At 41.4% G+C, this 14,346-nt stretch overlaps 1 protein-coding gene across 12 annotated transcripts in view; it reads left to right on the forward strand.

Moving 5' to 3' along the window:
• Positions 1-1,388: 1,388 nt before the first annotated feature.
• Positions 1,389-14,346, forward strand: part of UBAP2 (ubiquitin associated protein 2) — a 70,132-nt gene continuing 57,174 nt past the window's right edge. For 9 of the 12 annotated variants that reach the window (XM_057369651.1, XM_057369653.1, XM_057369654.1 and 6 more), the window contains exon 1: positions 1,389-1,470. The gene's annotated coding sequence lies outside the window, so the exon portion shown is untranslated. Of the gene's footprint in view, positions 1,471-1,597; positions 1,658-1,988; positions 2,051-14,346 lie in introns of those variants that run through there. The other 3 variants (XM_057369652.1, XM_057369662.1, XM_057369663.1) reach the window with 3 other exon arrangements.

The raw sequence follows: 14,346 nt of genomic DNA on the forward strand, positions 1-14,346 counted from the left end.
CAGTAATAAAACAGAATATCAACAGCTGCATCAAGAAAAYCAACAATACCCGTGTACTCTTTGGTCTGAATTTCAATTTAGTTCAAAGATCCTCTATTGTATGCAGAGAAAATGAGAACAGGGAGATCTTGCAGTTCCTCAGCAGTTAGATGTAGCTGCTGCCCATCTATGCAGTGAATGTCAAGGGTGCAGACTTGCTAAATCTATCTACTCAAGGCAGAGAAGGCAGAAGCATGAAAAAACACCAACTAATTTTCAGATACTGTTTAGGATAAAATCAAATTTCATGCCCTTTCTACTTACACGGAAAATACAGGCTCAAGAGACAGAGGATGAGCAAASAGCAGCAAAAGATATCAGACAACAGCAAAGGTCAAGGACCATGGGACACCATCACTGGTGGCACCAGGGGCCGAACATCACCTTCACCAGCCCTGCCTGCTCAGCACCAAGCAGGAATCAACTTCCACACAGGATAAATATGCCTGGCTTTAACATGCCAGGCCTTTTAAAGAAGTTATGCCCAAAGGGTAAGGATGACTGCATTTTGGACAACCAGAGGTACTGTACATAGTGGAAAAAATGCATAACAGGAAAAAGCCTAAAGGGAAAAAAATGTGTTGTTTTCTTTTTTTTCCTCACACAACCCAAAACTCCTAATCTCAGGACGTCAAGTTTTATTGACTATGCTTTCTTGCCATCTGCCCTGTCATCGTTTAGTTCAGGCTGGCAGAAGCTGCACTTAGTTYTCTGACACCTTCTGCTGTGCCACCCCCTCCCTGTTCTCCATTAGTCCCCACCATGTTCTCCTTGACTTTCTACTCTTGTAGTGCAGCCATCCTTTGTCCTGCGTTTCTGCATGTCAATCGGGTGCTTTCCAGTGTCCAGCTCTCACAAGAAAATGAGACGTTTGTATTAACTCAAGAATTGGTTCCAAAATGCCCTGTTCCTAACCCTCGGGGAATCCTCAGGGGGCCCCGCCATGGGGTCCTTCAGGGGGTTTCTCAGGGGGTCCCGCATACGGAGTCTCTCCCAGGGGCTCCTCACAATGTCCCTCACGCGGTCTCTGAGGGTGTTCCTCAGAGGAACCCCAGCATGGTCTCTCATGGGGTCTCTCGGGGGTTCCTCAGGAGGTGGCTCGTGGGGTAACTCCTACGGCCCCTCACAGGCTCCCTCCCAGAGACCTCTGGGTGTCCTTCACCGGGTCCCTCAGGGAATCCCTCGCACGGCCCCCGGGTGGGCAGGGCCCCTCAGGCGGTCCCTCAGGGAGTCCCTCACACGCCCGCAGGCGCGGCCCCGCCCCCACCGCCCCTTCCCACCCCGGCCCGCGCCAGCCGAGGAGGGGCGGAGCCCCGGTCACGTGACGGGGAAAGGAAGGGGCGGGCTTCCCTCCCCGCGCGCTCTGCTCACGTGGTCACCGGGAGGGAGCAGAGGCGGAAGAAGGCGCCGGTGGATGGGCGCGCGCTGGCGGTGCGTGAGGGTCGCGCGGCGCGGGGAGGGGCTGCGTGCCAGCGCGCCGCGCCGCGTCACGTCACGTGGGGGGGAAGACGACCCCGCGCGCGCGTGGAGGAGGAGGAGGAGGAGGAGGAGGAGGAAGGGGGAGGTCACGTGACGGTCGCGGGCGCCGCCGCCGCCGCTTTGTGAGCGCACTGGGCAGGTACCGCGCGCGCGGGGGGCGCGCGGGGCCCCCCTCACCCGCCCCCGTCCCTGACCAACGGCCCCCGCGCGCGGCCACTCCCCCCCCTCAGCCGCCCCGAAGGCCCCGCGGGCCCGGCCCCGCTTTGTCCGGCCGGCGGTCCCTCGGTCCGCGGGTCGGTCGCTATCCGCCCGGGCCGCCCAACCCCGGCCCGCCCGCCGACGGGTTGCGGGGGGACGCGGCTTTGCCCTACTTTTCGTGGCGGCCGCCCCGGGGAAGCTTCGCCCTGGCCTAGATCGCCGCCCCCCCCCCCCCCCCCTCCGCCCCCCTCCTCTCCCGCTCAGAGCAGGGCCGCGGGTGCGGGGGCAGCGCCCACCTGGCTGGGGAAGGGAAGCCCGCTTGCCCCCGGGAGAGGTGGGTTCTCTCTGCACCTCCTGACAGCCACAGGAGGGGGTTTTGCACCCCATCCGCCTTGGAGGAGGGGTTCTCATCTAATCTTGGAGATATTTATCTCCTGCACCGAGGGTTTTCCTCTGGCGGGCTCGGGGCGCTGTGAAGGAAGTGGGAGCAGCCAGACCCCGCAGAGATGTAGTGGGGCTAGCTGCAGGAGTCAGGCCAGAGGGGGGGTGTTAGCTCGGGAAGTGAACAAGTGCATGATGAAGTATCGATCTCTGACTTATGCAGGGCTTTACTTTCATGTTGTTGCTCATCTCGTTCCCGGGTRTCCCTTCGCTGGTGGTGGGGTATCACAGCTATAGACAGTGACATCTCAGCAGCTACAGTGGGTTACTTGAGGACATGACAGTGAATGAACCATTCCCTCTGTTAACTTTCTTCACCTTAGTCTTTTCATGCCATCGGTTGTGCCTGGTTGCTTGGAATTGGGTGTCATGACAGGGCTTCGCGATTTGTGTTGCCTTTAAAAACAACAAAAAAGGTCTTCTGYGTTTTCTTCTGTTGCTGAAGAAAATTGCAGCAGGAAAGTGAACTGGTAGGCATTCCTGTGCTAGAAGCTGGATGTAGAAAGGATCTGGTGCATGTTTGAGTCTCATGGTAAGGGTCTGATGTGCGTCTGTGATGTAGAAAAGGTTTAAAATGTTGTGCTGGAATGTCTGCAGTGCTGTTGGTTGCCACCTGGGAGCAGGGTGGACTGGTTTGAAGCTTCTCTCTTGTAGGTGTGTTAGCACYAGGAGCATGGATGTGCAGAACCCTCTTAGTTGTGTTCAGAGGCAAAGGATGTCTTGTGGAGCAGAAACTCGAGGTTTGCTAGTTTGCCATGGAGCTGTGTGAGGGGAAACTGTGGAAAGGGAATGGAGGGGCTGTCTGGGCCTAAGAGCAGCTGTTTTTTTCCAAGTAGAGAAATTGGAGCTGGATGTGAGGGAAGCGAAGGGAGGGGGAGCAGTGCTTGCCATTGAAATGGAGCCCTTCACGGTAAAACTCAGCCTCTTGGCTTTTGCTCCTTTAATATTTACCAGGGCCTTTTAGCAATTCCCTTGGTTGTATCACATTCTCTAATGGAATCTGGGTTTGGATTCCTACCTGGCTGACTCAGTATTTATACCTGGGCCCAATCTCTTTGCAGTGGTTTGACCTAACTTATTTAAAGAATTTATTTTTAACTTTACACTAGGTAACTTGAAAGCAAGAAACGCTAAATCACTTTGCAAGATTAATGATGTTTTGTGACTCCTGAAAATGAGCTGGCTTCTGTGTTTATAACCATAATAATCTTGGTAATTTTGGAGGTAGGGAGGAGTGGGAATATGGGAAACTCTTTACTACTTTGTTCTAGTTGCAGTTTTAACAGTATGTTGATTTGGAAAAAAATCTATAGTAAAAAAAGCATGACATTTCTGAAATTTACACTTTATTTTTAATGGCCAGTACTCCATGAAGCTTCTGGTCGCATGAGTCACAAAACGGTTTGATCATTTGAGGGGACTTGGATGCTACATACTTACCACTAAAATGTAGAGAAGATAGGGTGAAACAAAATAGTCTTGTGTACCAGAAGCTGCTGTTTTCAAAGGTTTTTTTTTCTTTGGCTTTTCCATTTTTTTWAAGCTGTGGTTCTAGAACCTAGAAGTAGATTGTTGATGCTCTATATTTCTTCTATGAACTTTYCTTTTAGGTGATTTCCTCATATAATGCCTTTTTTTTGGTATGTTTTATGTTTGTTGTGTTGCTGGTMATAGAAGAGTAATAAGCTGATGAACAGTGCTTGAAAGGTGTATATGTCGTATACTGTTAATGCTCTATTAATAAGCAACATTGATAGTTTTACTGTTAGTAGTAATGTTTRCTTGCAGTTTCAGTCACAATTAGTACCAGTAGTTAGAACGGCTAGTTCATGAAAGACTGGGAGTAAAACTTTGGATCTTTTAAGAATCTTTTTATTATTCTTTGCTTCTTATTTGGTTGAAGCACACAAGCAGGACTCTGATGACCCATGTTCACTGGCTTTGCAACATCATCGCATGACCTGACTAAAAGAGAAGCCAAGTGACTTGACCCTTTATAAAATGACAGATTAGAGAAGCTCTGTGTTACATTTGTAGACTTCAGAATTATTGAATGAAAGGTACTAGAGGAAATACAAGTGATATCCACTGCAGTGTTGTTATTGTGCTAGAGCTTTTGGTGAATTTTAGGTTTATTTTTGATACAATCTGTTTACTTATAGCCCAYTGGGTCTTCTGTACTTTTCAGAGAAGACCTAGTTTAGACTTGCACTGTTTTTCATATAACTTCCCTAAACAGGTTACATTCATTAAGGTGAGAGCTGGGATAAAAGGTGAAATACCTCCTTTGCAATTACTTGAGGTTCATATTTTACAAAAACCATACAAACTGTTTGTCTGTTTTGCTATAACATGAAAGTCCACATGCTTTGATTTTGGCCATCTGTGCTGGGAGCCTGTTGGAACTCCCCATCTGCCTGGGGCTCCTGCAAGGCTGTTCCTTTCACAGGTGTGGTASCCTCAGCTCTTCTCTCCCCATTACTTCTTAATGCCTGAAGGAGTAAACAGGGACTAAAGACAGGCACTTTAGAGTTGGTGCAGTCTGATGCCTAAGATCTCCTGGCTTGCTCAGCCTGCTTTTACTACATCATAAATATTTTGCTGAGCATATTGTTTTCTTATGTTCTCTTTAGATTGTAGAACCTGTAAAATAGGTTACATGAACAACTTTGTGCTGCTCCCTTGAATGGAGATGTTTCTATTCTCAATTCTATTGAAATCCTCTTCCTTTTTGTCCAGCTCATCTTGTGAAACCTGCATGATATTGTGGCTTCTTTTGAAGGTAAAATGGCCAAGCTTTTTTTCCTCTTTCTCTCCAGGCTTCTTAAATCAGTCTTCCAAGAGATGAGCTTGGAGGAGTTCTTAACCTGGTTGAGTGTAGCATTTTGCATTAAAAATAGTGAAATGTTTCCCATGTTGAGAAAGCTTTGATCTTTTTTGAGATTGAAGGTYTGCCTGAAGTAATACTCCTATGGTGAACTTTTTGGATTTGTTTTTCGGCTATATCATACAGGAAATATAGTTTATTACTGTAGAAGATGGAGGTTCAATGGAATTAGCGTTGCGGAATCATTCTCTATGTGAATCTAAAGTTAAATGAAGAAAACACAAATACTGTGTTAACCTCTAGATTGGAATCATCAGGTTGCACTTTTTAAAGCCTATTTTAATGGGGAGAAAATGCTTGTCTCAGTCTATTAGGTAGCATTGTGGTTGAAGGTGTAGGATTTGAATTCACTAGTTATGAACATGTTTCTAAATATTCTGAATGGTTAGCTGTAGAGAGAGGAAGTCTTTGTGCAGGTTTATTGCATTTGGCATTGGTTTAATCTAGAACATTTTATTTGTATTTTTTAYGACTAAAGAGTATTTCTGGAAGTAGGACGATACTTTAGAGACCATATTGATACTGCTTTTCAGCAAGGAAAACACAGTATTTGTTTCTACTCCATTTGTTTTGTTTAGCATTTTGTGGATGCTGGAGGTATAGTCATGCAGAATGAAGTTTAAGGCTTCAGAAATTTTTTKGCTTCCTCTTCTAGCTTGTTTCTCAATGGTAACTGAATTGTGGCTATTTTGTCCTTAGCACTTGACTTCATATTGTCACATTATCCATGTTTTTCTGTATTTGAAAGCTATTGCTGATTTATGTTTTCCTTTCTGCTCTTCCTTTCTGTGGTTTTCAAAATTCCATGTTGTTTTACACACAGTTTCAGCAGCAGGAATCTGAAAGGACTCCGGTGCCAAATCTTGCTCTGCTGTTGGGCTGTACATAGTATATTGTATTCAAGAAACTCTGGTCCATGCATTTGATGGATTGTGCCCCACAGGATGGATGTCTGCTGTGCTTTTATTTCAGCTTCCAGTCACACATTCTTGAGATCACTGACTTGTGATCCATTTTTGAGACTGACATAAGAGAGACCTAAGTTACTGATGTTAACTTTGGGTGACTAAGTGTGATGAGGGGGAACAGTACTGCACTTCCTGGTCTTGTGCTTCACTTTCTTTTATTAGCCACTGARTGAATTTCTGGATATTTTGAACATGGGGTAAGTGCCAAGGGGTGGCTGTCTGAAATTAGTTTTAGAGAAAGATGGGAATAGACTTAGGATGTTGGTAAAGGTAAGTTAATGAGTATGTAAAAGTGTTTGGTGTTTGAGAAAACACTTTCTGATACGTGACTTCAACCTGTTGGGTTTCCTTGCTGTTTCTTGATGTCCATATTAGCAACAATTCCCAGGAACTCTTCTTCGCATGTTAGGAAAAGACGCTTATTATCTTTTTTGAATAGTTCTCTGTTATGACTGCACGTATAAAAATTGTTTTAGCTTCATACCTGTACTCCAGTTTTTGTTGGTTTTCATTTTATCAGTTGATGTACTATTGTATGTTTCTGGATTTTGTTCCAATGACTTTTACCCTATCTGGTTTAATTGAAGATTCCCTTGATTTTCTCTATATTATTATTGGAGCAGAAGTGCTAGAGCTTAAGAGTTGTCTCTAATGAAGCTTGTGGGGYATTTTTGATAACAGCTTTTTTGTTACAGGACTTTTTTCCCTTTTTACTTCACTTAATCATGGGCTGGCTGATGTTGGCAGGGTCTCCTGGAGGTGTTCTAGTCTCCYCTTGCTCAAGCAGTGCCAGCTACAGCAAGTTGCCCAGGACTGTATCTGGCTGTGTTTTGAATATGTCCAGTGGAGACTCCACAACTTGATGGGACGATCTGTGCTGTGCCAGTCCTTGGTTGCTCTCAGAGTACRAAAGCATTCCGTGATGTGCACACAGAGCCTCCTGTGTTTCAGTCCATTTTCTCTGGTCCTGTTATTGGGCATTGCTGAAAACAGCCTGGCTCTGTCTATGCATCTTTCCTTCAGGTATTTGCACRTATTGGTGAGTCACCACATCCCCCTCAAGCTTTTGTTTTTTTCTAGGTTCAGCTACTTGGCATAGACAAATCTGTRGTCTTTCAGGCAAACTCAACCCATTTGTCCAATTGGCTTTGAGAAAGAGGTGGATTAGCATTGAATTTAGTATGGGTGGTGTAGTATTCACAGTAATTCATGTTTCTTGATTGGTGGACATAGGTGGGTTTAGAGCAGGTACTGTGAAAATGCAGCAAGATGCATATTTCAAATCTGAATAGCTTCTGTGCTTCCAAATGAGGAATAATTGACTGTCCTGGTTCTAGCTGAATTGAATACAATCATTCTCAGCAATCTGTGAGGGAAGAAACCGGTTGAGCCCTTGATTGTCTGATAGTGATAAAATTGGCGAGTATTTTTATGTTCTGTCTAGGAATTGTGTGGATAGTAAGTGATGGCTTAATGTACAACACAACATTTAGAAGAAGTTAGACTGAGTTCTTACTGTACCTTCTGCATATTGAACAGTCCATTTTATGAAGCTGTGTGCATCAAAATTATTTTTAAAAGTACTTTTTAATGAGATTAAAGCCCAAGCTTTGCAGACTTACGTGAGTCCTGGTAAATTAGAAGGAAACTAGACCAGCCTAGTTTTTGTACTCTTGCAAGTCTATACATCTTCCCCCAAACCCCCAAGACCCTCACAACTGTAGAGAAAGGTTGAAATAAAGTTAAGAGGTTAAAATGACTTTAATAGTTACAGTTACTGAATCTGGGAAGTGCTGGAATGACTCTTGTAGAACAGTCGTCAAAAATGAAACATCACAGAGGTGTAGTTTCTGCTAGGAAACCKACCTCAAATATTTGGATGACTTCGTTCCCTTGCTGATTCTGTGGGCTGCTGGGGAGTGCTTTTGAGAATTTTGGYCATATGTGAGAGTAAAGCAAGGATGCATAACTTCTATATTTGTTCTCAATAAACAAATCCATTAAAATGACTGATCAAGAGAAGATGTTCACTGTTTCATTAGTTATTAAATTCCTCACCCATTATAAAATATGATAAAACATAGTGCAAGAAACTGCAGAACCATCYCTTTTCATTTAATTTTATACAAACATACTGAGTGAGGCATCTTGCCTTTCAGGCAAAAACAAGCAGATTTTGAACATTTGAGTCAGACTGTGGTAACTAAAGGCCTTCCCACCCAGCAAAAAACTAGTAGCTGTTTGGGACTGGAACTGAATGTAGGGGAAAACAAATGAAAAAGTTGAGCAACTGGAGTCAGCATTGTTTTCCTTCCCGGAAACTCTTTGTTTAGGAGTAATGTGAACCCAGAAACTGGTTTTATGGTTGTAGGTCCTTTTTATTGACGGACCCTGATTGAAAAGCTGACATACAACTTTTCTTCCTTTTCTAGTTGCTCTACAATATTGGAGAAAAGTTAGGGYTGGTTGTTAACATGGACTTTTGATGATGCTTTCCTTGACTCAACAGACAGGTTCTAATACTGTGTGTAGGGGCAGAGGGACAGAGTGAATTGCTTGTGGAGGAACAGGAGGAGGATGTGGCTTGGGGGTAGTTACAAGATAGGTTTGGGATGGGGAAAAAAGGGAAAAGGTTTGATGATCTTGGTATCGTGGGTTGCTACTTTGATTTGTTTGTTCAAATTATTTGGAGTCTGGTTCATATAAGCAGAATCAGGAATGCTGGGGAACCTTAGGTGTGTCTTAACAAACAAACAAAACTCTTGCTTTGATGAACTGTGCTGAAGGTGAGTAATGAAATAATGCTGGGAATGATGAGCCGTGGTGGAATACTTGGGGAAGTATTCTCAGCATCCSTTTTGGCTGGTAAATCTACCTGGTGAATTATTTGACACTGAGAGTGTGTTTCAGTCCTTTGAAATGGTGTTGCTCTGTTAGAATATAGTGGCTGAATCTCTGGTAATGCCAACTGCGAAGCTGTGAGATTGTTTTGCATCTTACTTTTGGTATTCCTACCAATGTGTTTTTGTTCTGCTTTTATGGCCATGTGTAGTGCAGCACTGACAACTTGCCCTATTGCCAGAAGTTTATGTATGAATAGATATACTGGAAAGTCTGTGAAAGTTTTTTTTTTTTTTCTTTTTTAAAACAAGCCATCTATGTCTTCTGGCACTCAGTAATTTTGAGGCAAGTTAGTTCTCTTGGTAGATTCACTTGGTCGTTCTGTTGAATAAAATAAGAACATTATCACCTCTTATATTTCCTGAACAATCTCAACTTCAGGCTTCTCAAGTTCTCTACCTGGTGAAGTGACCTCATGTAAGYATAAACACTGTACTAAACTTTGGTAAAATGTATGGATGACCTTTATTGATTTTGTTACAGTTAAAACCTAAAAGCATTATTCTAAAAGCGTGGCAAAGCCTGAAAATAGAGCTTCAGGTTTGGGTGTTATAGCTAATCCATTTTATACTGTTACAGTATTTATGTCTAGAGAAGTGTGGGACTCTGCTTTCTTTAAATCTTAAAGATCAACTTGGAGGAAAAGGTATGTTTGCTCTTCCAGGACTTGGTATGCATTCATCTCCCAAGCATTAGACTTCAGGGATCAAAGCTTGTTGAAATRCTGACCTACAGTATGTATTCCTCATCTCACTTTTTCCTAGGTTTTATATATATATATATTTGAAATGACCCAAATTACTAATAAAAAGAAAAAAAATGGAAGTATGCCCTCAATTCAGCTTTCAAAAAAAAAAAAATTCTCTAGTTAGCTTCAGATGAGTTTAAAAGAAAAAGGCTCCCCAAAAGCTCATCTTGATGGAGATGATGGGGATGTTTTCCAGTTGTATCAAATTCAAAACATCACGGCTMCAAGTGTCTTAAGGTTCACCAAAACATTGTCATATGTTTCTGGAACTTACACTTCCATGTCTTTTACAACAATTGGATAAGTCACTAAAGCTGTAGAAGAGTTCAGCTAAAGAAATACTTGTTTGTAGTGTGACAATTTTAGTTTGACATCAGTATACTTCTGACTGTTCAACAACTTGCATTTCAGTCATGGTAAAATGTTTACTGGCAAATGAGTTCCAGATAAACATTTAGTTAATTTTAGTTGCCTCTGAAGTGAAATTGCAGCCTTTAGTGTATCTACATTAGTTTGTAAGAATGACTTTTATTTTTTATTCACAAAGTTTCATCCTAGTTTTTATTCTTACTTAATGTCATTACATTCCTTGGACTCTGTTTGATTCCTCATTTGAATTTGGTAGGAATTGATAAATCAGTCAAACAAAGGTTTTGATTCTCAAATGTGCTTGTGTCTTAGAATATACATTAAAGTCTAACATAATCTCAGATATGGAAGGCCTTACCCTTTTGTGCTGCATGTTCTAGGAATTTTCTGGGGTTTATTCGTTMTGTATACAACATTAGAGAGTTTAGAATGGTTTTAAGGGAAGTTGYGTCTCTGGCATGAATTCATTTAAACATGCTTTTTTCCCCCTTTCTTCTTTCTCTAGCAAAAGAAAATCTAAAAAGAGCACAAAATGTTTTTCTTGGATGCATTTGCAACTCATCAAATGGACTTTCATGAATAAGTGGAAGTAAAAATCCTACTCCTTAAAGTTGCTGTTCTCATCAGTTGTATATGTACTCAGCAATGTTTAAATGCAGTTTATGGAGAGTTGTTTTATCCTGTTCTATCAGGCCCTTKCATTTGATCCTGCAAAGAAGTTCCTGTGATGTAGTTGTGAGTTCACAGTATCATCCAACAAATCTCAAAAACTAGCTTCCTGATAGTGTTCTTTTGAATATCAAAACTAAGGTCATGCAAACGCCTTTTTGGTTAGAATTTTAGAGCATAGCAACAGGGTCAGTAAGTACAGTTTTTCTAATATTAGACTTCAAAAACTGGGGGAACCAAAAGGACAGTACCGACTTAGATAAGGCTTGTATTCTTTAAAAAAAAACACCCTAAACCCCTGCAGAACAGCAAGTTTCAGTGTTCTGAAGRTGAGACAATGAGCAGCTTTTTAGCCTTTACTTTCTGCTGTTTGCAACTTTGGGTGAATGATGTGTCTTGTAGTTTTTCCTCTGATCAGAAGTATGTTGCATTCTTCCTTTTAAATTTTTATTTTTACTTTATTCTAGTGAATCAGATTCTTACTAGTTTTCAAAAAGCCATGTTTTGGACAGTGTTCTCATTGAACTTGAAAAACAGTCCTATGTTAAATTGAGAACACATTTAAGGCATCATACTGCTCTGCATTTTAAACTTGCCTACCATTGGTTTTTGAATTTATTTTCAGTGTCATCTTGGCTTTTTCAGCAAGTGTGCTTAACAGCCCCCCTGCTGTGCTTGAATTTTAAAGCAATGCTCTGTAAATGATTGAGAATTATTACTGTGTTTAAAAAGCTGTTACTTAAGTTTGTAATGCAGTTTTTAGAACTTGCRATATTTTGTTTTTCCTTGTTCATGCTTTGCTTGATTTCTGTGTACATACAGCTTTCTGGTTAGCTTGGAGAAAACTGGTGTTTACATCTTCTGCTGAAATGGTTTTCAAGATTGTAGTTGTCAAACCATTTGTTTGGTGAAGCTTTTATAGGTGCAGTATGCTCTCTGTAGCTGGTAACTGTAATATTTTAATGCTGTTGCTAGAGTTGAATATTGTAGTTAGCAAAATATATATAACAGGTGCAGTCTCAGAATTCATGTGTGTACTGAGGCTGAAGTGTACATTTAGTGTGAATAAGGTGTTTCAGGAGTTAAGATGTATAGAGGACAAAGCTGTTTTATTTCAAAAGTGGGTAACTTCATCTTGCAGGAAAGGGCTTGGTGCTTCATGCTTTCARTCGTAAAACGGACACGTGACTACTATCTTCTTGGAATGTTTTAGAAAACAGATTCTCTACTTGGGCATTTTTAGTAAACAGTACGTGCACCTGCCATACCTGAGTGGATTTAGGGGCTGTGGTTGATTACAATGCTGTACTCAACTACCTCAGGGTATAATGTATTAAAAGGGAATGTTAGCTTGATAAGGGAATACATTAATGTGAAAAGGAATTTCTTAATGGCCTACAATAGAAAAGAAGTTTTGAAGAAAAGCTTTATATACTTGTTCCAAAAAGAAAATCTTACTTTTGTCCTTTTGTGAATTTTGTTGTGAGCTAGTTTGGCTTGCAAAAGAAGTGGTAGAGAAGAGTGACAGTCTCCTACTGGAGGCTGGAAACRCAAAAAACATTTAAGTCTGTCCATATCTGCAGAAAAAAGTGCAGACAGGGCTGGAATGGTGATTGTGGGTCTTAGAAAAAGCATGCAGTGGTTCTCCACCCCATTTATGTAAGAGGGAAAAGAAATAATAAATTAAATGCAGTAAAATTTTGGGCAATTTGTTGCTTTATGTGAGCTCCTTGTCTCTTTGCTATCTTCTTTAGAAAGTTTAAGAAACTAAGTAATGAGAGATTAATTTCATTTTGATTTAACTTTAAGGGTCAGAACAGCCTGGATAATTGTATTCCTGCCATTAGACTTGAACTCTGTGTAGAGGGCTGTTTATTTGCCTGCTCCTTTCTAGCATGTTTTAAGTTTAACTTTGTAGAGATAGTTAATCCTTTATCTCTTTTGACAGTTGGTATAATTTTTAGTGCTGATGAGATAAATCTGACCTTCACATAAATTCTAGAATGACAGAATAAGTGAATTTGCACATGACACGAAGTTTCCTCTGATTGTGAGGAAAGTAATGCTGAAAATCAAGTGGGGAAAGCTTGAGGTAAAACCAGGTTTTGTGACTGGAGCAAGTTAACATGAGRAGTAATGTTAGAGGAAACTTGTCAAACCTGCTTGTTTAAAGCTAGACAAAATGGTAACAATGGCTGTGACTGTAGAAGGAGCAGTCCAGAGGTGGCAGAGAAATGGAAGTTGTCTTTGATGGCTTGCCATTCTTGGTGCGGTTTCAGTTGTTTCTTGTCTCTGAGCACATGACAATAAGTTTGTAAAAGGATTTAATTCACTTCTCACAGTGTTTTACTTTGAAAGCTGAACTGAACTGAATGGCTGGTAGTACAGTGATTGTAAAAAATACTGCATTAGAAGTATTATTAGAAACTATTCTTTCTTTTCTTTCTTCTGGACCTTTATATTCAGAGTTATGTATGCCACTGCTAAAAAAAAAAAAAGGATGATGTTTTTATTTTAGTGGATACTCCTCCTTCCCAAGATAAATCTACAGAAATGTTGTGATCTGGGGGAAAAATGTAGAAAGATGTTCTGGAATATTTTGCTTTATTTAAAAGAGTTTTATTCAGTGAAACTCCTGGGKTTTTTTTTTTGTCCTCTGAATATAAGAACATACCACGAAGAGTGGTTAGTGCTGGTGGTCTTCCCTTGGTGTCCTCTTTAGTTCAAAAATAGGGCTCTGTACAGTTGCAGGAATGATACTGAGCTCTTTGGTGTTACTACCAAAACTGAAGTTAAAATCAAAAATCTGCTATCACATTTTATAGATTCAGCCGTACTGATTGCAGAGTCTATTTCCTTTCACATCACTCATGGCTTGTAATTTCACCATTGCTTTTTGTTCTGAATGTTGTAATGTGATATGATGAGTGGCATAAGCCTGAATTAATCCTGCCCTCCATAACTTTTCTGTGGTGACACTTTCTACTTTGTCCTGCACTGTCAGTTCTAGTGTGAATTAAATAGGTGTCCTTTTTTTGATGCAGTTGAATGTGTTTCCGCAAGTGTGAGAATATCTCTGCTCTTGCTCATCTATTTTTAGTCCTCTTGCTTGTATCTGTTTCTATTCAAAGAATTCCTTTGGAAGCTGTTCCAGGAGAGAGTGGTTTGGTGATGCTGGAGGGGGTAGGGAAAGCACAAACATGGAGTGTGTTTGTGATCTGACAGTGAGATGCCCGACATGCAGCGCTGTTTCCTGTGTGCCACCTTGTTTCTGATCTTCCCTGCTACAGGAGAATTCCCCCTGCTGGTTATTGTTCTGCCAGGTGTTATCTGGTTCTTGGTGTTCTTTGGAGCACCTGGGTTTCTACTTGAATCATTTTACTTGGTTTGTTTGTCTGTGGAAACAGAAATGCGTTTTAGGGGCTGTTCAGGTGTGAACTGTTGTATCAGAGCAAGTAACTGAAATAYGCATTTCTGCAGTTTAATGGCCAAAGCCAACAGTTCCCAATACTTGTTTTTCCCTACTGTTTGTCCTTTTTTTTTTTTCTGATACCAGCTTATTCTGTATTAGCTTTCCTAGGAAGTTGGTTTAAAAGTTTTTATTTAACAGCCTTTCTTTTTTTTTTTTTTTTTTTTTTTTTTTTTTT

The sequence above is a fragment of the Malurus melanocephalus genome, unplaced genomic scaffold (assembly GCF_030028575.1).
Source record: "Malurus melanocephalus ecotype Western Australia unplaced genomic scaffold, MMel_1.1 scaffold_113, whole genome shotgun sequence".
NCBI lineage: Eukaryota > Metazoa > Chordata > Aves > Passeriformes > Maluridae > Malurus > Malurus melanocephalus.